At 46.5% G+C, this 25,105-nt stretch overlaps 1 protein-coding gene across 7 annotated transcripts in view; it reads right to left on the bottom strand.

Annotated features, from left to right (window-relative positions):
• The window catches only part of NCOA5 (nuclear receptor coactivator 5), a 133,405-nt gene that overhangs the window by 84,596 nt on the left and 23,704 nt on the right, over window positions 1-25,105 (bottom strand). For 2 of the 7 annotated variants that reach the window (XM_030212926.1, XM_030212930.1), the window contains exons 1-2: window positions 13,471-13,475; window positions 1,333-1,336 (exon numbers count right to left, since the gene is read on the bottom strand). The exons of the other annotated variants lie outside the window; for them this stretch is intronic. The gene's annotated coding sequence lies outside the window, so the exon portion shown is untranslated. Of the gene's footprint in view, window positions 1-1,332; window positions 1,337-13,470; window positions 13,476-25,105 lie in introns of those variants that run through there. 7 annotated transcript variants of the gene reach the window in all.

Raw genomic sequence — 25,105 nt, 5'->3', positions numbered from 1 at the left:
AAAAAACCCCACATACATGAAGTTGGTTTGGGACAGTTTTTTTTATTTTTATTTTTATTTTTTTTTGGGGGGGGGGGGTCGCATTTCCTCCTAAAACTAAAATGTTTTCTGATTAATAAATCATGTCAGCAGCAATCTTCCATTTACCACAGCTCACATATTGTGCAAGGTATATGGGGATGGGGCTTACCATTCTTTAATAGGATTGCATTTTGATTAACTTTTTCAATACTGATTATTCGCACAATTAAAGGTATTTTATTTTCCACCGCAGCTCCTTGTGACCACTGGTCAAGTCACTTAACCCTCCATTGTCCCAGCTACAAAAAATAAAGAGAAATGTCTTAATTTTCTTTTCTTTGGTCAGCGTCACTGTTCTGAACCGGATGTTATCCCTTACCACCAGAAGATGAGGTAAAGAAAACAGGTGCACTCTGGAACAATCCAGTATGCATCTGCCCAAGCAGAAGGTCCCTTTCTATGATGCACCTAGCCCCATCAACCACTGCAGCTGCAGTGATAAGCAGGTGAGCAAACCAGAGTTGCACTCGTCAACTATATCCAATAATAAAGAAACTGAGCATACACAGAAAGGGCGAGATTTCAGAACAGTGACACTGACCAAAGAAAGAGCAAAGATACATACCTGTAGCAGGTATTCTCCGAGGACAGTAGGCCGATTGTTCACTAATGGGTCGACGTCCACAGCGGCCCAGGAACAGCAATTTTCCAAAGTAAATTAAACAAAACTTTGCCAGAGCTTTCCAGCGCGCACTGCGCTTGTGCGGCCATCTTCCCGCCCGTTGCGCGAGAGTACCCGCTCAGTTAGATCAAAAAAGCAACAGCAAGGAGAACTCCTCCTCCAAAGGGCAGGTGGGCAGGTGTGTGAGAACAATCAGCCTGCTGTCCTCGAAGAATGTATCTTCGCCTTCTCTGAGGACAAGCAGGCTGCTTGTTCTCATTGATGGGGTATCCCTAGCACCCAGGCTCAGTCAAAACAACAAAAAAGGTCAATTGGGCCTCGCAACGGTGAGGACATAACTGAGATTGACCTAAAGCAGAAACATCAGAGTGCAGCCTGGAAAAGAAGAAAAATGGGCCTAGGGGGGTTGAATTAGATACTAAACCCCAAACAGATTCTGCAGAACAGACTGCCTGACCCGACTGTCACGTCGGGTATCCTGCTGAAGGCAGTAGTGAGATGTGAATGTGTGGACTGATGACCACGTCGCATCCTTGCAAATCTCTTCTATAGTGGCTGACTTCAAGTGGGCCACCGACGCTGCCATGGCTCTAACACTATGAGCCGTAACATGACCCTCAAGATTCAGCCCAGCTTGGGCATAAGTGAAGGAAATGCAATCTGCTAGCCAACTGGAAATGGTGCGTTTCCCGACTGCAAATCCCCTTCTGTTGGGATCAAAAGAAAAACATTTGGGCGGACTGAAGGGGCTTGTCTGCTCCACATAAAAGGCCAATGCTCTCTTGCAGTCCAAGGTGTGCAACTGATGTTCAGCAGGGCGGGTATGAGGTCGGGGGAAAAGTGTTGGCAAGACAACTGACTGGTTCAGATTGAACTCCGACACCACCTTCGGCAAGAACTTAGGGTACGTGCAAAGGACTACTCTGTTGTGATGAAACTTGAGATAAGAAGCATGCATTACCAAGGCTTGGAGTTCACTGACTCTAAGAGCAGAAGTAACAGCCACCAAGAAAATTACCTTCCAGGTCAAGTACTTCAGATGGCAGGAATTCAGTGGCTCAAAAGGAGGCTTCTATCAGCTGGGTGAGAACGATGTTGAGATCCCATGACACTGGTGGAGGTTTGACAGGGGGCTTTGACAAAAGCAAACCTCTCATGAAGCGAACAACTAAAGGCTGTCCAGAGACTCTGATAAGTGTAGAAGGTATTCAAGCAGGGTCTGGGTAGGACAAGAGCGAGGATCTAGGGCCTTGCTATCACACCAGACGGCAAACCTCCATTTGAAAAAGTAGCACGTCTTCGTGGAATCTTTCCTGGAAGCAAGCAAAACCCGGGAGACACCCTCAGAGAGACCCAAGGAAGCGAATTCTACGCTCTCAACATCCATGCTGTGAGAGCCAGAGACCAGAGGTTGGGATGGAGAAGCGCCCCCTCGTTCTGAGTTGGAAAATCAGTCAACGGTTCTTCGGAGGACAACTCCAGAAGAAGAGGGAACCAAATCTGACGCAGCCAGAAGGGAGCAATCAGAATCATGGTTCTGCGGTCTTGCTTGAGTTTCAGCAAAGTCTTCCCCATCAGAGGTATGGGAGGATATGCGTATAAAAGGCCCTTCCGCCAATGAAGGAGAAAAGCATCCGACGCTAGTCTGTCGTGGGCCTGAAGTCTGGAACAGAACTGAGGGACCTTGCGATTGATCTGAGTGGCAAAAAGATCCACCGAGGGGGTGCCCCACTCTCGGAAGATCTTGCGAATGACGCCCGAGTTGAGCGACCACTCATGAGTTTGCATTATCCTGCTCAATCTGTCGGCCAGACAGTTGTCTATGCCTGCCAAATACGTGGCTTGGCGACAACATGCCATAACAGCGAGCCCAAAGCCACATCTGGACGGCTTCCCGACACAGGGGGGTGAGATCTGGTGCCCCCCTGCTTGTTGATGTAGTATATGGCAACCTGATTGTCTGAATTTGGATAATTTGATTGGACAGCCGATTTCTGAAAGCCTTTAGAGCGCTCCAGACTGCTCTCAACTCCAGAAGATAGATCTGAAGACCTTTTTCCTGAAGGGACCAAACTCCTTGAGTGTGAAGCCCATCGACACGAGCTCCCCACCCCAAGAGGGATGCATCCGTGGTCAGCACTTTGTGTGGCTGAGGAATTTGAAAGGGACGTCCCAAGGTCAAATTGGATCGAATTGTCCACCACTGAAGGGAATTGTGAAAATCGGTGAACAGCTGGATTGCATCCTCTAGATCCCCTGCAGCTTGATACCACTGAGAAGCTAGGGTCCATTGAGCTGATCTCATGTGAAAACGGGCCATGGGTGTCACATGGACTGTGGAGGCCATATGGCCTAGAAGTCTCAACATCTGCCGAGCTGTGATCTGCTGAGACGCTCTGGCCATGGAAAGTAGAGATTGTCTGCTCTCGCTTCTGGAAGATAGGCACGAGCTGTCTGCGAGTCCAGCAGAGCTCCTATAAATTCCAGTTGCTGAACAGGAAAAAGATGGGACTTGGGGTAATTTATAACAAATACCGCAAAGACTGGAAAACAGCCAAACACAATCTTAAAGGGTTGTGTAAGATGAACATACAATATTGAAACAATGGGGGAAAATACCCTCAGAAACCTAGGTTTCCACCAAGGTCTGATCAACAGGACACCGATATCTATAAGAATATTTATGTGCCTGTGCTCTATTCTCTTTCATAGGGTATATTTTCCCACCACTTCTCAAACACAACTGCCTATATGGGCAGTTGTGTTTGAGAAACTAATATGGGCAGTTGTGTTTGAGAAGTGGTGGGAAAATATATACCCTATGAAAGAGATTAGATCACAGGCACATAAATCTTATTATAGATATTGATAGATATTCGGGTGTCCTGTTGATCAGACCTTGGTGGAAACCTAGGTTTCTGAGGGTATCTTCCCCCCTTGTTTCAATATTGTATGTTCATCTTACACAACCCTTTAAGATTGTGTTTGGCTGTTTTCCAGTCTTTGCGGTATTAGATTACACAATTGGGATAAACAGCCCATACTGTCCTTTTAAATAGTAATTTATAACAAACCCAAGTAGCTCCAGCAGTTGAATAGTCATCTGCATGGACTGTGGAGCTCCTGCTTCTGAGGTGTTCTTCACCAGCCAATCGTCGAGATAAGGGAACACATGAACTCCCAGTCTGCATAGCAACGCTGCAACTACTGCCAGGCATTTTGTAAAGACCCTGGGCGCAGACGCCAGACCAAAGGGCAGCACACAATACTGGAAGTGCTGTGCTCCCAGACGGAATCGAAGATACCTCCTGTGAGCTGGAAGTATCGGGATCCTTTAAGTCCAGAGAGCATAGCCAATCGTTTTCATGAATCATGGGAAGAAGGGTGCCCAGGGAAACCATCCTGAACTTTTCTCGGACTAGGAATTTGTTCAGGGCCCTTAGGTCTAGGATGGGACGCACCCCCCGCTTTCTTTTGCACAAGTACCTGGAATAGAATCCCAGCCCTTCTTGCCCTGGTGGAACGGGCTCAACCGCATTGGCGTTGAGAAGGGCGGAGAGTTCGTCTGCAAGTACTTGCCTGTGCTGAAGCTGAAGGACTGAGCTCCCGGTGGGCAATTTGGAGGTCTGGAGATCAAATTGAGGGAGTACCCTAACCGGACTATTTGAAGAACCCACCAATCGGAGGTTATGAGAGGCCACCTTTGGTGAAAAATTTTTAACCTCCCTCTGACCGGCAAGTCGTCTGGCGCGGACACCTTTATAGTGGCTATTCTCAGCTGGAGCCAGTCAAAAGCCCGTCCCTTGATTTGCTGGGGAGCCACAGGGGCCTGCCTTGGCGCACGCTGTTGACGAGAACGAGCGCGCTGGGGATGAGCCTGAGAAGGCTGTCGAGGAGGAGGATTGTACCTATGTTTGACACTGACACTGTTAAGAAACTGTGGGGCACAAATGAGAATAAAATAAGCATAGGGAGCATTCTTCCTTCCCCAGAAAAATCGTCTACATGATGAGGTAGTAGTAGAAGGCACCAGGCGGGAGAGACTGTCCATAGCGGTTTCCCGCTGCGTGATCTGATCAACCACTTGCTCGACTTTCTCACCAAAAATATTATTCCCCTGCAAGGGACATCCGCAATCCGCTGCTGGACTCGATTGTCCAGGTCAGAGGCATGCAGCTATGAGAGTCTGTGCATCACTATACCTTGGGCAGCGGTTCTGGTTCAAAAGAATCGTAAGCATCCCTGGACAGGAATTTACGACACACCTTCTGCTGCCTTGACCACCTCCTGAAAAGGCTTGGCCTGCTCCGGAGGGAGCTTATCAACCAAGTCCACCAGTTGCTTCACCGTGTTCCTCAAGTGAATGCTCGTATAGAGCTGGTAGGATTGAATTTTGGCCACAAGCATAGAGGCCTGATATGCCTTTCTCCCAAAAGAGTCCAGGGGGTGCCGAGACAAAGTCTCTAGAACTCCTGGCTCTCTTGAGAGCGGAATCCACAACCATAGAGTCATGAAGTAACTGCAACTTCATCAGCTCAGGTTCTCTGATATTGGGACTCTGCTTTCTTGGGAATGGTGGGATTACTTAGTGGTTTCATCCAGTTCCGCATAAGTGTCTCCTTTGAGCACATTATGCAAAGGAACCGTGGATGACTCCTTAGGTGGCGAAGGATAGTCAAGGACCTCGAGCATGTCAGTCCTGGGCTCATCCTCAGATACCACAGGGAAGGGAATAGCCACAGACATTTCCCAGACAAATGAAGAGAAAGAAAGACTCTCCAGGGGAGAAAGCTTTCTTTCTGGTGAAGGAGTAGGATCAGAGGGAAGACCACAAGACTCCTCAGAAGAGAAATAACTTGGATCTTGCCTTTCATCCCACGAGGCATCCTCATCAGTATCTGACAAGAGTTCCTTAACTGCAGTCCGAAACCGGGCACAACTCGACAACGAGGAACCATGTCCTCGATGGCGATGTCGAGATGTCAACTCCCCTGCCGTCAGCGATGAAGCTCCCTCCAGCGATGTCGACAAGGAGTCGACCTAGGCGGCACCGGCGTCGTAGACCTCACCACAAGCATAGACAGCCAGCTGCTGCTTCCATCGACGGTATGGAGGGCGCAAGCACCCCCGGTACCAGAACAGACTGACGCATCAACCCCTCCAGAAGACCTGGAAGAATGGCTCGGATGTGCTCGTCTACAGTCGCTGTCGAGCAAGGCTGCAGGGTCGGTGCAAGAATTGGCGTCAATCTGTGGAGGTCGAGGAGGCGGTACTGGGCTGCCCGAAGACCGACACCTCTTGAATGGAGGGTGAGCGGTCCTCCCGGCGTTGGCGCTTCACAGGTGCCGAATCCTTCGACACCCCAGAGCTCCCGGCACCGTGCTTGGAAGGATACCGATGACGATGCTTCTTCACCTTCGCTCCATGCACGTCATCGATACTCCTCGGTACTGACGAGGACATGGAATCCACATGCCTTCTCAGGGTCAGGTTCCGGGGCTCACTGCTCTCAGCGTATAGTTAACCTCCCATTACCTGCGCTCCTGAAGTCGATGCCACCTTCGGTGCAGATGTCGACGCCGAGGAATCGGTCGAAGCTCCAAAAAGACGATCCTGAAGAGCTTTTCTCAACGCTTGTGTCCGCCTTTTAAGGCGGAGACACAACTTACATGCGCCTGGGCGACAGTCGGGCCCAAGGCACTGAAGACACCACACGTGGGGATCGGTACCTCAGATTGACCGGTTGCACCGAGTACACTTCTTGATGCCGCTGGGAGTCCTCGATGGCGGACGGAAAAATAGCGGCGGCGAAGTCAAATTCACGATTGTGCCAAATAAAAGGGCACAAAAATGAGAAGACCACGACAAAAACAAAAGGAAACTTGAGTGGAGGAGTGGCCTAGTGGTTAGGGTGGTGGACTTTGGTCCTGGGGAACTGAGGAACTGAGTTTGATTCCCACTTCAGGCACAGGTAGCTCCTTGTGACTCTGGGCAAGTCACTTAACCCTCCATTGGCCCATGTAAGCCGCACTGAGCCTGCCATGAGTGGGAAAGAGCGGGGTACAAATGTAACAAAAAATAAATAAATAAATAAATAAAAGGGGCCAAACTAAGAAATAAAGGAAATTTTTTTTTTAGTTTTGACAAGATAAAAAACAGAAGGAGGGAGAAAAACTCTCAAAACGAAGCCTTTTCCCCCCTCTGGGCCTGAGGAGACAGACAAAGCAGCCACTCTCCACCACGGAAAAAGAAACTGAGCAGGGACTCTCGTGCGATGGGCGGGAAGACAGCCACACATGCGCGGTGCGCGCTGGAAGGCTCTGACAGTTTTGTTTATTTTGCTCTGTAAAATTGCCGTTCCTGGGCCACCGTGGACGTCGACCCATCAGTGAGAAGAAGCCTGCTTGTCCTCGGAAAATAAAATTATCACGTGGTTTAATTTCTCCTTTCTTAGCGTCAGCTTACACTGTTCCAAACCAGTGGGATGTAGCGAAGCAAATCTAAAGGGGGGAGGAGAGGAAGACAAGGCCCCTGCCAAAGTCAATGTACTTTAATAGCTTTGAAAATGTATTATCCAACACAACCCTTACAATCTGAGACTGTGAAGCATTTGCGTCTTCCAACAGCAAATCATTATGCTGAGACCCGTTCTCTGTGAGACTTTGTGCAAATATTCAGCAATTCAAAAAAGATGTGAAAGCTTTTCTGAAGGGTTGTACTTTCTAATGATGTTCGAAGATGGTGGGTTTAAATGTCTGATATGTTTTTATGGAGTTTTAAATTATGTATGTTACCTGCTTTAAAGGATAAAATATGAAAATAAATTAATTAAAAAATTCAACTGGTAGTGCTTAGTGAAAAAATGGAGCGAAAATCATGTCGCTGCCCTGCAAATCACCTCAGGCTGAAAAGCCGGGGTCTCCACTCAAGATACCGCCTTGAGCCCTGGTCGAGTGGGCTGTCAGTCACTGAGGCACTGGACAACCCATACCGATGTAGGTGAACTCAATAGCTGTCTTAAATCCACCTTGGAGGCCATTGAAAGAGCAATAGATCAGAGAGACAGAACTCATTCATTTCCTCCAGGTGCCAGAGAAGTGCCCTCAGGACATCCAGACTGTGGTGCCTCCAGTTTGCAGAACCACCTTCTGCAGAAAGGACAGGCCGTATACAAGGACACCAAATCCTCTGCAAAGGACAGATACGGAGCCTGGCATGGTAGGGCCTGAACTTGAGGACCCTCTGAGTAGAAGTAATTGCTACCAGAAACACCAACGAGGTCCTTGATGGGAGCATAAGAGCTTAAAAGGAGCGTCTGACAATGCCCGGAGAACCAAACTGAGGTCCCACAAAGGGAAGGAAAGATGAAGCAGATGGCGCAAGTGCATCACTACCTTACGGAGAACAGCCACCTTCCCATGCAAAGCAAGAGAGATACCTTTCACCTTTCCCCAAAGTTGGAAATGCTGCAACTTAAGACCCTCCAGGAGCTCAAGGTGAGCCCCTACTCCAGGAACTTCAAATATATGTTGGGAATCTGAGCCCTCCAGGGCCCATTCCTTGAACTAGGACTCAAAACCCGCCAGACCCCAACCAGGGATGTGAGGGTTTTCCTGGACCACAGCAGGGTAGCAATCACTGTGGAATCACTTCTTTAATTGCCACCTTTCAACAGGAACACTTTAAGATGAATGGGATCTGGATATTCCATGTCTACTGGCCCCTGCCAAAGGAGCTCTCAATCCCTGGGCAGAGGAAGAGGGTCGCCTACAAGCAGGCACTGGGTATCTGCATACCAAAGAGGATGACATGCAATCCTGTGCAACACTTGGCTCACGAGCAGCCCCAATCCTCCAAGAGGTCAGGTCCCTCCATTGACTGAAGAGGAGCTCCACCTTTGCACTGGCACACGAGGTTCATCAAGTTGAACTGAGGAGGCCCCCAGCGGTCCACTATGAGCTGAAAGGCCTGCTGCCCTAACACACACTTTCCTGGATACAAAAGAGAGCAACTGAGAAACTACACTACCACATTGTCCTTGCCCACAATATGGACTGCAGAAAGAGCCTGCAGATGCACTTCTGCCCAGTGGCTGAGGCTTACTGCCTTCAGGGCCACCACCTGATTCCGGGTTCCACCCTAAGTGCTGATGTACAACCCTACCGTAGCATGGTCTGACATATCTGACCGCTTTTCCTTACAGGAGCGGCTGGAATTCCAGCAGAGCCAACCGGGTCTCCAGGCGGTTGATGGACCAGGTATCCAGTGCTACTCACATCTGTGGTGACCAGCACCCACCAAGGAAGATCCAGAGGGACTCCCCTCAATAGGTTCACTGGACTGTCCCATCAGGCCAAACTGAGCCTGGCCCTGGGCATAAGCGGAAGTGAAAGTCCTGAGAGACCGGAGCCCACTGGGACAACAGGGCCCGCTACAGAAAGTGCGTAAGAGTTCTCACCCAAGGCATCACCTCCAGTCTCCACTACACAGCCCAGGAGCTATAAGTATTCCCAGACCGTGGCCCACAGAAACTCACAACTGGCGCTTCTGTGCCCATAGCATCTCCACCTGCTCCTCCAGGAGAAACACCATGCCCTGGCATGTCACAAACTCCCACATACTCCAGAACCCAAGACGGACACAGATGGTTCTTGGGACAATTCACGACCCACCCTGGGGACTCCAGAAGATGACCCAGTTGGTGGCTAGACATGCCTCCGCTGCTGAATCAGCCAGCTACGAGTGAAACCGAACCTCCTGGCACAGAAGATGTGCTGCCACAACTACTACTATCACCTTGGAAAATGTGTGCGACCTTGTTAACCAGGCCAAAAGGCAAGGCCCAAAACTGAAAATGCTTGTCCAACTCACAGAAGCACAGATATCTCCTGTGATGATTAACAATACGGATAAAGAGATAAGCCTGCATAAAGTCTGGGGAAGTCAGAACTCCCTCGGCCGCAGCGAGGCTATGACTGAGCTAAGTGTGTCCATCCGTACACATTGGACCTCGATGCAAGTGTTGACCCCTTCGAGGTCCCAAAGAGCCATCTTTCTTCAGGATGACAAAATAAATGGACTACTGTCCTGGGCCATAATCTGCCAGAGGCAAAGGCTCAACTGTCCCAAGCACACACAGGTGCTGCAGAGTGCGCACAACAGCCTGTTGCTTCAGAGAAGCAGCATAGGGCAAGGCCATGAAGGCGGACACTGGATGGGCTAAATTCGGAGAATACCCCCTGCTGATCACCTCCAGTAGACACAGATTCGAAGCAATATGGGCCCACTTGTCCCAGAAGAGAGAGCATGACTCCCACTGGTACACACTGGAGTTGGTCGGGGAGTCCAACTCGTTTAGAGTCTCAAAATTTGATCTCTCTGCCAGGGCTCAGGAGTAATACTCAATTCTCAGTTGACTATGGAAAATCAAGAAGTTTGAGCAAAAAAATGTATTTTAGGTTACATCAACTGTGAGCCATTAGGTCTCTCTTTCCATGAACATTTTCAGGTCTTAGTGCAAATGATAATCCTGTTAAATTATTGCAGTGTTCTGTATGCAGGAATCCATAAAAAGTTGTTGTATGGATAGCAAGTAATGCAAAATACTGAAGCGAAATTGATTTATAAAGCAAAAAAGGTGATCAAGTAACACCTTTATTAAACGATCTGCACTGGTTGCTGCCCGATTTGAGTTTAAGGTGGCATGTCTTGTTTTCAAGATTAATGGTTTTGCCCATACCAACTTGTCCAATTGCTAGTCTATACCTTCTTTTTGTTCTACACTAAGACCAGGCTTTCCTACTATTAGGAATGCCTTGCTTAAGTGTTTTCATCAAAGTTCATTTAGTTATCAATCCAGTAGGATTTGGAATTCGATACCTATATCATTATGGACTCTATCAGTTAAAAAAAAAAAAAAATCACTGAAGACTTATCTTTTTAGCAAATATTTTGATACTGATAAGTAGTTTACCACTGGTATTTTATAAGTTAGCAGTTTTAATCCTATGTGACCCGCTTTGATTCTCCAGCAGATAACAAGGTTGGATATAAATATGGGAATGGAAAAATCTTAGGGGACCCAGTGAGCCCCTCCAAAGTGGATACCCCTCAACTGGGTACGCAGCCAAAGTTTGCAGCATAGAAAGGGTCTCAGCAACCTCATTAATAAAACGAGAACTCTCGCCAAAAACAATGGATTATATAGGACCGCTTCTCCTCAGCTTCCTGAGACGGGGAGGCCTCAGACTCAGGAGTCTCTTGGGGGTTAAGAGTCCAAGATGACCTCGGAGTCCTCACCCTCGGGAATTGGCACCTCAGGCACCCTTCCCTCTGTCCTATTCTGCTTAGAACCCAAACATGCCCCCCCCCCCTACCCATCTGACTAAAACTGCCATAGGACGAACTGTGCCAAGCTCTGGAGCCAAAATGTGGCACCCGTTGGGACCCTCCCCCAGGCAGACCCAAGGTGGGTAGTCCCCTCACTCCCTAAGCCCCAATGTGGAAGGGACAGATTCCTGTTGCTGAGAAGCAGCAGCAGGAGATGAAATCCTCAAAGGAGACAAAATGGCCAACATTCCTGCCGAAACTGAAACCGTGTGTTCTAATGCCTCGGGGGAAGGGGGCACAGCCTCCATCAACTCTGGGGGTGCCCACTGCACTGTGTGCAGACAGAACCGGCAACTATGCTGAGTTGCTGGTTCCTGCACATAGAGCAGTGCTTCCTGGAGGGCATCTCCAGCCACGCTGTCAGGCAGGCACGGGCCTGACATGGTACCTGAACCTACCTCAACCTGGGGAGTCAGATGCTACTTTGTCCCAGGCTCTCTGGGGGAGGAGGGGGGTGCAAATTAAGGGAATTCCCTCAACTGCCAGGCATTTCCCTGTTCAGGGCTGCTTTTTTCCCCCTCCCATTTCAAATGACAACACCAAAAAATACCCTTGTTCTCTAAAACGGGGGGGGGGGGGGGGGGGAGGCTGCCCAAAGCAATTTGAGGGGAGTTTAAGCATCTGGGAGCTGGAGAGGAAGCCCGGGGGATACACTTAAACAGAGTGAACAGGCAAGAAGGGTGGAGGATGAGGACCTGAACCCCTCAGGCAAGACCCCTTGGGGACAAAAAGCCAAAGCCTCACCCAGAGGTGCTAAGGAGTGCGACTGGAGGCTGCAGAGCAAACCTCAACCAGATGTGGTCCCGAGACCGAGTTGTGAGAGGTTAACACTGGTTAGCTTAAGGAGAAATTAGATCTTACCTGCTAATTTGCTTTCCTTTAGTCCCTCCGGACCGGACCAGGATTGGACTGTTGGGTTGTGCCCGCCTACCAGCAGGTGGAGACTGAGAAAAAACTCTGACTCTAGAGAGCCAATAGGAGCCCTGGCCATGTGACCTTAGCCTCAGTATTTGAATAACAAAGCAGGAAAGAAAGAAAGAACTTCTGTGCCGTATGGAATCCTAGCAGCCACAAATTCCTCGGCAAAACCGAGTACTAGAGCTCACCAGCAACTCTCACCAGAGAAGTGGTATGACTCACTTAAGGTTTCATATATATTCCATCAACTGAGCTCACCAGCAACTCTCACCAGAGAAGTGGTATGACTCACTTAAGGTTTCATATATATTCCATCAACTGAGCTCACCAGCAACTCTCACCAGAGAAGTGGTATGACTCACTTAAGGTTTCATATATATTCCAGCAACTGAGCTCACCAGCGAAGTGGTATGACTCACTTAAGGTTTCATATATATTCCAGCAACTGAGCTCACCAGCAACTCTCACCAGAGAAGTGGTATGACCCATTAAGGTTTTATATATATATATATTCCATCAACTGAGCTCACCAGCAACTCTCGGCAGAGAAGTGGTATGACGTATTTAAGGCTTTATATATATTCCAGCAACTGAACTCACCAGCAACTCTCACCAGAGAAGTGGTATGACCCATTAAGGTTTTATATATATTCCAGCAACCGAGCTCACCAGCAACTCTCACCAGAGAAGTGGTATGACTCACTTAAGGTTTCATATATATTCCATCAACTGAGCTCACCAGCAACTCTCACCAGAGAAGTGGTATGACTCACTTAAGGTTTCATATATATTCCAGCAACTGAGCTCACCAGCGAAGTGGTATGACTCACTTAAGGTTTCATATATATTCCAGCAACTGAGCTCACCAGCAACTCTCACCAGAGAAGTGGTATGACCCATTAAGGTTTTATATATATATATATTCCATCAACTGAGCTCACCAGCAACTCTCGGCAGAGAAGTGGTATGACGTATTTAAGGCTTTATATATATTCCAGCAACTGAACTCACCAGCAACTCTCACCAGAGAAGTGGTATGACCCATTAAGGTTTTATATATATTCCAGCAACCGAGCTCACCAGCAACCACCAGAGAAGTGGTATGGACCACGCAAAGTCTTTTTTTTTTTTTTTTTTAAACATTCCACGTGTGGTAAAGGAACGAATACACTTCCAAACTTAATAAAAGAATCTAAAGAGTTGACAGAACATGGGAGGGGCCTGGTCCAGTCCGGAGGGACTAAAGGAAAGCAAGTTAGCAGGTAAGATCTAATTTCTCCTTCCTTAGCATCCCTCCGGACCGGACCAGGATTGGACTGTTGGGAAGTACCAAAGCAGTAATCTTACGGGAGGGACAGACATTGAGAATGTGGTAGAGTCCCTGAAGACACCCAAACTAGGATGAATACGAAGCCAAAGCTTGACGATCCAAGAACCGCCAATAAACTAAATAGAATGACTACAAAGCAAAAAAGCTAAGGCTGAAAAGTCCAAGCGACGCTGAACATTGTCCCCTACCAAGTGACCGCTAAATATTGTCCCCTACCGCATCAGTGCAGCAGAAAGGACAGAAAGACTCGAGAAAAAACGACTGAAAGAAGGATGACAAAGGTAGAAGCAGAGTCGCCTGGAAACAAAAAACTGCAATGAATCTACCTCAGCTGAGAAAGTGGAAACCGAAATCCTGAAGTACAATACTCCAGATATTGTAGACTATTGCTGACCTAGCAACAGATTGGAAGTATGTAAAGCCTGTCAGTGAGAAAGTACCTGATCACTAGAAGCTAAATAGGTAAAAACAAGAATGCAGTTAAATACTATGCAGAAGAAGAAGGTACCTAAATCCTTGCTGCAAACTAGACTGAAGGTCCAAATAAACTGACAGCCGCTGCAGTTACCCAACATGAAAAAAAAAAAAACATATCTCAGAGCGCAATTCAACTGAGAGAGAAAGAATCATCTGTAGCTGTTGCCTCTGCAAGCCAATCACCTGAGACTCTTGTCGTGGACCCCAATTAGTGAAAACGGGAATAAATCAACAGTAGACACTTGTTAGTACCTTTCATCTGTTAGAAACATATAGAAGTCCATAAAATACTACACAGTTCCAGGAACAGCATGTATAGAATGTTTGTACATTTAGGAATCTAGCCAGGTGCTCATGGTCTGGATTGGCCGTGGACAGAAACGTGGGCTCAATAGGACCTTTGAGCTTTTCCCAGTGTGGAATTACATATGTACATATGTAGTAGAACTATAAATATACATATATATTTTCACAGATGCAGCCATCAAAAAACTGGTCACTGTGTATATGCTCCCGGCATACCTGCAGGAAGAATGCTCAATCTCAACCACCAGACCACTAGTGAGAATACAGAGGCCAACTGAGCGGAGGGATTCCATCAGAGATAAATATCTGGATAGGAGAGGGCATCTATCTCTGCCGCTGACAAGTCTTTTTAGCAAGAGAGTAAGCGAGGCACATGGAAGGTCAGAGCGAAAAGAAATAGTTGTAGAACTGGGACCTCCCCTTAAGGTACTATCCACTGAGAACTTTTTTTTTTTTTCCTTCAATGGTCACGAAATTGACAGAGTGAAAAGCTGCCCAAAAAAGACTACCGAGACTCCAAAGCGAATGAAGAAAAAATTCCTTCTTGGGAGCTAGAAAGTAAAATTTTACTCTGCAAAATAGAGCAAGGTAATGGCCGAAGGCCCAAGAACATCCAGAGAAAACAGATAGTGGGACGCTTGTAGAGAAGACAAAAACAGTCTGCGCCAACTTGACTAAACAAAGAGAGAAAAAATAGAAACATGCTATGAAATCTAATGAGATCACACGAGAGCTCAAAAGAGAGACCTGGCTACATGCACCCCGTAACCTAGAGTGTGCCCGAAATGCACCACCTGTTGCTTGACCTGACAACTCTGCCAATAAGACTGTCTGTAATGAACCAGACATCTATGGAAAGGATGAAACGACGAGACGTAGTTTCATGAGCGCCGCTGCTACTATGACCATAATTTAAGAAAAAAGTGCGCGGAGCCGACGCGAGACTGAAGAGCAGGGCAAGAAAACTGGTAATGAGGACCTTATCATCCTCGTATCACGGACATTACTCCTCCTATACTGAGATGTACTAAGATGTACCGACCCACATCCATAAGAAATGAATGTGGTACTTGCAACCTGGATTGACCACAACTGAGAACAGGATGCTGGGGTTAATGGACTCTTAGACTTTCCCCGTATGACCATACTCATATACTAATAGCAAAAATGCACAGGAAGTGAAAGAATCCCCTTCCAATTGAAAGGAAGGTCTGGAATGAGGACATATAGAATGAAAATGAAAGGATCACCATATGTTGAGCGTGGACTGAGACACACTGGCCTTTAATTTTACCGGATCTCCCCAAACCTCATATCATGTCATGCCTCCTTCCTCACTGAGATGTACAGAGATGAACAGATGCACACTCACAAGATATGAATGTGGTATTTGCAATCTGGATTGACCCCATCTGAAAACAGGATGGGGACTCTTGGCCTTTCCCATTATGGCAACACTTATGCCCTTATGGCAAAAAATGCACAGAAATGAGTGAATCTCCTTCCAAGAGAAAAAAAACTCTGGAGAGAGGAAGAATAAAATGAAAATGAAAAGGAATAGACCTGGAAAATACCTATTACAGAAAAGGTGGTGAATTTGTGCCACAGGAGACAAGACTGTACCTGACGTCAAGAAAGCTTGAAACAAGACCCTAAAATCTGTAAGGAAGAGAAAGGGATAGCAGATGTTATGGATGGTCATACTGGACAAAACCAGAATGTTTACCATGTGCCCAGGCTGAATAGATAGAGGAAACAAAAATACAAGTAGATGGCATGAGGACCTCCCACTATCCTTAAGTGGGAGAAAATGCAAATTGACCTGATAACTTTACTCCCTAAGTGGACATATATCTTGTAAGTCCTAGAAGAAAACTAAGATAACACATGAGAAACTCCAAGACAGTTGGAAAGTAGAGAAGATGTGAATAAAACATGCCTTCTAAAGCATCTGAGAAAACTGGGTGCTCGGTAGACAGGACTGAGTCTCCTAGAATATGAGAACCATCTGAACCATGTAGCCTATGCAACTGTCATCTGCTATGCCAAAGAGAACGCATAGCCATGAAAGAAAATTACTGAAAGGAAGTAAGACCTTATGTCCAGAATTGCAAAGTACGCAACAATTGAGTATCAGACAATGTATTTCATTGCACATGGCATCTGAACCATATAGCCTACGCTCTAGAGAACGTTTGTTAAGATCTTAAAACACTGTATAAGAACATAGCCACGGAGGAAAATTCCTGAAAGGAATTAAGATCTTATGTCCAGCATTGTAAAGTACCAAACAATGGCACCTGAACCAGATAGCCTATGCCATAGAAAATGTTTGTTAAGTTCTTAAAACACTGTATAACATCATAGCCATGAAGGGAAATGCTTGAAAGGAGCTAAGATATTATGGCCAGATTTGTAAAGTACTAATCAATTGACTATTAGACAATGTAGTCCTATTCACCAGGAAATGAGAAAGACACAGAGTGACACACACTGGACCTCCATAAAAACTGCGCTAGACAATAGCAGAGACCTTTCCTCCAAACATCACACACAAGGGAAAGGAATAGGAAATTGGTTATTTTGGAGCTGAGATATAATTTAATTCGCCCCATTGTCTAAAACAGAGAATTCCCGACTGAGCTGCACTTTGAAATCGGAGTCTTGCCAAGAACAAAGAAACCACCAACTGAGCTGCACTTTAATTCACAACATTGCTAGCAACCAAAAAGTCCCCGACGGAGAAAAAACAGAGGGAAAAACAAAATGAGCGCCATTCGCATCGTAACATTTCGTTTTTGTTTTTTAATAGCTTGAAAAATACATGTAAAAATTAATTGCGGGGAAAATATACTACCAATTGCCCCAACTACCGTAGAAACAATATCTCCTTTCCATTGCACAAACAGCCAAACACAGTAAAAGCAGAAAAACGCTGCCGCATCAAGGGAAATTGCAGCTGCAGGCAAAACAATGGCGGCCAAGCGCGCCAAAATGAGAAGAATAAAGTTCGGGGGAGAAAACCACTGACCAGACCGACGAAGAAGCAGGAAATCCGTGCCGCTGAAAAACAAATAACCTCCGATGCCGCACAAAACATGGTTTAGCCTCTGGCCCGACAGGAACCGTCAATACAGCTCCCAAGCTATACAGACCTGTCCAAGAGCGAACACGAGCTTAACAGTTCGCGCCTCTTTTTTTTTTTTTTTTTTTTACAACTACCGCCGCTAACAACGCCGGATAGCAGAGGAAAAATAATGAAGATAACAAAAAACCACCAATTAAAGTCACAGACACTGACTTTTCACTTTTTTTTTTTTTTTTTTTTAAATAGCTCCGCCAGAAAAGAAAATAAAGACTCTTCAAACAGAATAAGACAGAAGAGCTACCTGCTCGTTATAAGACTGGGGAAAGCAAAAACTACTTCCTTTAAATTCCTTTCATTTGAATTAAATTTTTTTTTTTTTTTTTAATTTTCTTTTACTTGATTTAATTCTTTAAAAACAGCTGCCTATTAAAAGTGGCTGCCTCTCCCAAAGACGGTACACCTTTCCAGAGAAAGGGACGGCCCTTCCCTGCTAAGCCAGGGAGATGGGGAGGAAGGGGGGTGGACTCGAGACACCAGAGTTTAACACCCCAGAGGCGTCAAAGAAAGAAAAGAAACCCTGTCAAGCCTCTAATTACGATTCCAAGCACAGAAGAAGTATTATAAATATATCTGTAATATCTTATAGAGAAAAAGAGAGAGAGAGACTAATGGGCTCACTTCCTACCTGCTGAGAGACTGAGAAAATACTGAGGCTAAGGTCACATGGCCAGGGCTCCTATTGGCTCTCTAGAGTCAGAGTTTTTTCTCAGTCTCCACCTGCTGGTAGGCGGGCACAACCCAACAGTCCAATCCTGGTCCGGTCCGGAGGGATGCTAAGGAATTTCTCTTTACCTCCACCTGCTGGTGGGAACAGGTAATACCTGCTGGTTCAGAACACTGTAAGCAGATGCTATGGAAGTACCTGTAGATAATAAACCGCTGTGACTGTAACCACAGAAAGGCAGTATATCAAAACCCATCCCCTTTCCCTTCGGGATGATAATCTCCATCCCTCCCACATCTCTCCCTTCAGTTATCTTTTTCTTTCCTGGGGTCCATTATCTCTCTTCTCTTCCTCCCTCCCCTCTACCCCAATGAGCAGCAGCACAAACTTGGTGGTGAGCAGCACCGTTTTTCTCGTGGATGCTGGAGCTTAGTGCCTCAGCCATAGCTTCCATATGTGGCCCCTCTAGTTCAGCTCATGGGTCTGCAACTCACATACCTCCCCCCATACACAGTTCAGGATCTGCCCCACTATTAGTTCCCCCCCCCCCCCCAGTCTTATTTAAAAGGTGGTCTTTTGTTAGTCCCTGGAACTGACAGTGTTGCATATATGCTGCCTGCTCCTAAGCTTTCCCTCTGGACCATCCCACCTCCTGACATTGCTTCCTGTTTCTGGAAAAGCTTCAGACCAGGCTGCAGGCAACCTTATGTACAATGCTGCCATCGGCAAGGATAAACAAAAGACCGCTTTCAAGGGAGACTGGCTGAGAAGATGTCACATTACGCAGGACAGGGGTTAGGAGTGGAAGACAGCAGATGAGATGTCTAGAGGAGGTAAGAGATGCTGCAATGTGATTATTTTTTTAAATTGTGATTAAAGCATTAATTGCAGAATTAACTATTAAACTGCAGCCCTATTCTTCAGCATTTTAGTTATACCAAGAGTCCCATTTTGATTGTCTATCACTACACTAACCCTTAAGCACCACTATATGTTTAGGTATCAGGCTGTAAAAGCCTGACGTGCCTCCATCTTCTAATCAGTTTTGTTGCCTTCCCTTTGATTCTAATAAATTGGAATGTGTGTTCCCACATTCCCAACATTTCTTCCATGTTTTCTTGGTCTCAGATTGCATTTCTTCATACTTTATCTTCTCCCTCCCCACATAAGTACTCATTACAGAGACCCCTATTATCTATGCAGTTCTCATGATTTTCTCCTTCACTACTTTTATCAGTCAGAATGTCCAAGGTGATCACTTCTTTATTCTCCATAGGGTCATGATCCCAGTGCTTTTCTGGTTCATGCATGATACAGAATGCACAAACTTTCCAATGGGTGAGAGATACCCTTTACATACAACTACAAAATGACTAATCATTTTAATTTCTTAGAAAATCTTCATGTGTCTCTTACCATTTTTTTCTATACTTGCTGTGAACTAGCTTATACATAATCAACTGTCCTAGGAATACATCATTCTATCAGGTTTCAGTTAAAGAGAGGAGAACAGTGTCTTACCTGAATTTCCTTTCCTTTAGTAGCAGCAGATTAATCCAGAGACTAGTGGATTGCGACCACCTACCAGCAGGTGGAGATAGAGCACTGAACTGAAGTGACTTATGGGATGGAACGCTCACTGGTCAGTCAGTGTTTTCATAAGCAGAAGGAAACCAGATTAGGATATTTCTTCTTCTCCACATTACAGTTCCCAAACTGACAGCACAACTTGACTGAAAGAACCCTCTAAAACAAACATGCAACAAGAACCGAGTACACGCAGAGAAACACAAGGGGTGGGGGGCCCTCTGGATTCATCTGCTGCAACTAAAGAAAAGAAAATTATCAGGAAAGAATTTTTTGTTCCACAGCACCTGAAGATAAATCCAGATATTAGTTGGCTGTAGCAAAGCAGTCCTTAAGTAGTGCATGAATCAGAAGCTCCTGTGGCAGTCACCCCAGACCACATCCGCACATACAGCTATGTCCAGTCGGTAATATCTCGAGACGGTATGAAGCGATGACTCTGGTCGCTCTGCAAATTTTCTCCAAAGAGAACAGGCGTGCCTCCAACCAAGTGACCACCACCTAAGTATAGTGTGCCCGAAAGCGGCAGAGGTTTATTCACAAGCAAATAAGCCAACGTAATAGCATCCTTCACCTAGTGAGTTAGCTGCCACCTCCCCTTTGAGAGGCCCTAAGAACAGTGCACTATCTGGAGAACACGGCGGACATCCAGGAGATGGCACGAAGGAAAGTCCCGAGGGTATGCATCCTCTCGAAAGACAGGGAGAAATAATGGTTAAGGTCAGACAAAATGATGGAACCATCACCCTGTCTGTAGAAAAATGGAAAGTTTGCAACAGGTTTAATGCCTGAATGTCAGACACCCAGCGTGCAGCGAGATGGCAACAAGGAAATCTATTTTAAGATCCTTCAAAAGAAGCCCACACAAGTGCTCAAAAGGTGCCTTCTGGAGCGCCTGCAGAACCAAGTTGAGGTTCCAGTCCAGATACAGCGGGCATACAGGGTTCTAAGACAACTGACTCCCTTCAAGAAACAAATGACATCAGGATGAGACACTAATGACAAATGTAGAGGACGGCTTCTACAGCATGCTAAGGCCACTACACGCACCCGCAGAGATTAATACATCAGACCTTTTATCAGACCAACTTGAAAAAAGGCCAAGATCTGGGACAGAGAAACCTGAAATGGAGAAAGCACCTACTCACCAACACTTGGAACAACTGCCACATCCGTGCATAAGCCGCCAAAGTAGAATGCTTCTTTGCTTGAAGAAGAGTTGCAATGACCTTTGGCAAGAACCCTTTCTTCCTCAACTTCACCCACAATAGCCAGGCTGTAAGACCAAAGTGGGATGGATCCTCCATCTGAATCAGGTCCTGAGCCATAAGGTCCAGGCAGAAGAGCAGACGAAAGGGTTTGTCCATTTGCAACTAGAACAAGTCCACATACCACGGTCGGCGGGGCCAGTCCACAGCGACTAGAATTATTCAACCCGGATGGTGAAGAATCCTCTGAGTACCCTGCCTATCATGGGCAAGGGAGGGAACACAAATGAGGCCACTTCCAGTCATGTCCGAAGAAGGGCATCCAATCCTTCCGAGCCACATTCTCTCTCCTGAAAAACCATGGAGCATTGGCATTGCAGTAGGTCACCATGAGATCCATGAACGTAGTTCCTCACTTGTGGACGATCTGTTGGAACGCTGACTGCATCAGCGCCCATTCTCCTGCTCAGATAACCCACCTTGACATTCTGTACTCCCACAATACGTGCTCTGAAGAGCAGCTGCAGATATGACTCCGTTCAATGGATGAGCAGCCGAGCCTTGAGCGCCAGGACCTCACTGCTCATGCCACCTTGCCAACTGATATATACTACAGTCAGAATCCACACCAGCTTGTCCTCCACCAGGGTCTGGAACGCCAGCTGAGCCAAGCATACTGCCTGAGGTTCCGATCTATTCATCGGCCATTGCACCTCCTTCAAGGACCAAAGACTCTGAGCCACGTGGTGAAGCCAATGAGCCCCCTATCCCATAAGACTTGCATCTGTCACGACTACCATTCACAGCCATTAAGCCATGCAGCGTAATCATCCAATGAAGAGAAATATAATTCTGAGCCACAAGTGACCAACAGCTTAAGACGGACTGCTTGCAATGGGCGCACGTGAGCATCAGGCCACGGTACCATATCCAGGGTCGCCACCATCAACCCCAGAACCTGAACGTAATCCCAAACTTGAGGAGAGGGAGAACGAAGGCAGTGGACCTGTGATCCCAATTTGACCTGTCGGTCCGTTAAGAATACCATGCCAGGAGCTGTGTCGAAATGAACCCCCAGATACTCTAGTACCTGCATGGGCACCAACTTCTGGGTAGGTTGATTATGCATCCTGACGACCAACAGACAGATGACCTGAGCAGTGGTCCGACTGCTCTTCTGAGCTGAAGAGGCCCTGATCAGCAAGTCATCTAGATAGGGGCATAATTGGACATCAATAAACAGACATTATGCAATAAGAAACTCTGGGGAGAAGGGCTCAGATACCCCTACCCTGGTACCAACCCCTGAACTGCAAGCATGTGCCAGCTTATTTGGCAGAAGATTAAAGACCTGGAGTGCCAGTAGTGTAGTCCCAGACTCGTGCTGCAAAATGGCCGCCAGGAGGGAGCAAGCAGAAGGGACTTTGCATGCTTCACCCATATGGAAAATAACCGCCTCTTCCGCATCCGCAGCCTCCCTACGTCATCTGGGAACGGGTACAGCCTCCTGCACACTGAAAACACTGTCCTCCGCTTTCCACAGTCGGAGCAGCATTTAACCAATTATGCAGCCATTGTCTTTTTTCCTCCTCTCAAAATGAAAGTAGAAGTAAATGCAAAGCACAGCCCCAACACACAGCAAAAATTAAAGGCACACTCATCCAGGAAACTCCGCTGTCGGGGTCCTGCCTGAAGAGACCTGAAGCTGCTGCAAATGCTTCCAAACATACTCTCCTACTGAGCCCAGGTCTGATAATCAGACCCCTTCCTGATATTAAAAATCAGTGCTGCAACCAGACTGACAATAGTGACCAAAACAGCACCCCCTACCCAAACTTTATGAGGAAGGGCGGGCTGGAGAGGGACACAGGGGGGGCGAGGGTCCTGGGGTGACCAGGCATACTCCCCCAAATGCAGCACACTGAAAAGCAGAACAGGAGCCAGCAGCAGCCAGGAGCAAGGAAGATACCATCCATCCGCCTGCTGGAGACAGAGAATACAGAATTGTCAGGGAACATTCCATCCTATAAATCGCTTCAGTTCAGCACTATCTTCAACTGCTGGTGGATGGTCACAACCCACTAGTCTCTGGATTCATCTGCTGCTGGCGCTAAGGATCTTATGGATGGCAGACCGATAGCTGCATGGATCACGGACAAGGCGGTTCACAGCAAGCAGAGAGAAATAAAATGGTGTGACAAACATATGTAGATTCTGAAAGAGAGGTACCGTGTTTCCCTGAAAATAAGACACTGTCTTATATAAATTTTTGATCCCCAAGACGCGCTAGGTCTTATTTTTCGGGGAAACATCGGGGTCGCCCCCCCACGCGAGGTCGCCGGGCCCCCCCTCCACCGCTCCCGGAACTAACCTTAAACGCCTCCTTTCACCTTCGCACTCGCAGCAGCAGGGCAGAGGGCGGGGCACGTAAGGAAGAAGAGGTCTGCCCTGCTGCTGCGAGTGCGAAGGTGAAAGGAGGCGTTTAAGGTTAGTTCCGGGAGCGACAGAGGGCGGGTGGGGCCTTGTCCAGCTCTCGGCAGCCCTGCTTTAAAAGAAAAACTTTGCTAGGTCTTACTTTGGTGGGGGTGGGGGGGGGGGGGGCCTTATATTTTCCAATTGCAGCAAGACCGCTACTAGGTCTTATTTTCGGGGGATGTCCTATTTTCGGGGAAACACAGTATAAATGATTCCCCATCTTATAGCTAGCAGTAAAATTCTGATGGGGAAATATTCCCATACAGAAAGATACAAGGTGGCGCATTTCATCATTTGGAAACTTTATAAAGATTGCCAAAACACACTGTACCAGAAAAGCCCTATCAGAACCCTATGAGAATTACGGAGAGAGAAGATGCTATCACCTAAGGACATTATACTAGATTTATATCCCGCTAATACCATAAATAGTTCAAAGCAGATTACATATTAAGCAAGAGTTAACCAAATGTTCAGATGTTACATATCAATGCTAATACATATAGTAAAGTATTTCATAAGTATTTTAAGGTATAAAAATTAAGTCTTAAGTGATTTCCTAAAATACAGATACTTTCCTATCAACCAAATTTCAAATGGTAAGGAATTCCAAAATGATACAGCCTTACAAGAAATAGGAAAGTGTTTCTTTTTTTTTTACACCTCAGAACCACTCTGGATCCACGAGGCCTGAACAACCACCAAAATATCTTCCCACGTGGGCCTACAACACTATTATCAAAATGTTTTGATGACATCCATCTCTTCCACCCCACCTTTGAGCTTTTTAAGCAAGCATTCCCCCCCTCCACAATCCTCTTCTCCATTTTTGTAATGAAGCAGAAAATAGCAAAAAAAAAAAAAGCAAGAATGACAATGAGGGGGGGGGGGGGGCAACACCCTAGAAAATCTCTGGGGGCCACCATTGGCCACAGGCCTTGCATCGCAGAATACTGACCTAGGACATACCCATACAAATCAATAAAAAAAACAGTCACTGGGGTAAAGCAGAAAAACAAGAACTGCATTGATAAGTGTCAATGTACTGTGATTATCCTGTGAATCAGGTTGAGGGGGAGAAGATTTTCCAAGTATGAAAAAAATGCAGAAATATTTTTCATTCTACTGGGTGCCACAGTTCCGATTAAAAAAAAAAAAGCAAAAAAAAAAAAAACTTCCAAGCACACTTTGGACAGGCTTTCTATATTTTACAACCTATGAACTCCAGAAGAGACTCTTTGGCATGATACAAGTACAGTACTACAACCACACTAGATACGAGACCCTATCCTAGCTTAGGAATGAGTACCCTTCTCAATTCTATTCCTGTCACTGTCCTCTGCATCTGTTCCAAGCAAGCCCTCAACAATTTTATATAATCTAGAAACCAGCCAGTCAAGACCTTTCCACACCTCTCCACTACTGTCCGTAGCAATTTGGGTTGTTTTTTTTTTTTTTTTTGGGGGGGGGGGGGGGGGGGGGGTCGGTGAGAATCCACTCTCATATCAACAGTAGCTATTTTATAATCAGGTTTATCAAGGTTCATTCTTATTCTGTGTCTGTGGGCAAAGAAACTTTAGCAATTTATGTTTTTATTGTATTGCACACCACCTTGACCTATTATCTTCAGAAAAGGCGGTATAGCAAGTTTTAAACATACATAAATCAGTTCCTTAAGATGCCTCTGCAAATCACTGGTAGAAGCCAGCAGTCTCCCTTCCCAAAGCATACTTGTCAGCTGTGTGAGACCACTGCCCTGACAAGTGAAGCCACTGTAACCTATTCCCCTCACCTGGCTGGTTTCAAGCTTCAGAAGAAAACAGACCAGCACATCTCCGGCGTCCCTACAGTGACTTGCCTCTTTGAGCATGAGCCACACACTTTGGAGTGGTCTCACCTT

The sequence above is a fragment of the Microcaecilia unicolor genome, chromosome 8 (genome assembly GCF_901765095.1).
Source record: "Microcaecilia unicolor chromosome 8, aMicUni1.1, whole genome shotgun sequence".
Taxonomy (NCBI): Eukaryota; Metazoa; Chordata; class Amphibia; order Gymnophiona; family Siphonopidae; genus Microcaecilia; species Microcaecilia unicolor.
Note: the sequence above shows the minus strand (reverse complement) of the source record. Positions and strands in the feature narration are given on the sequence as shown.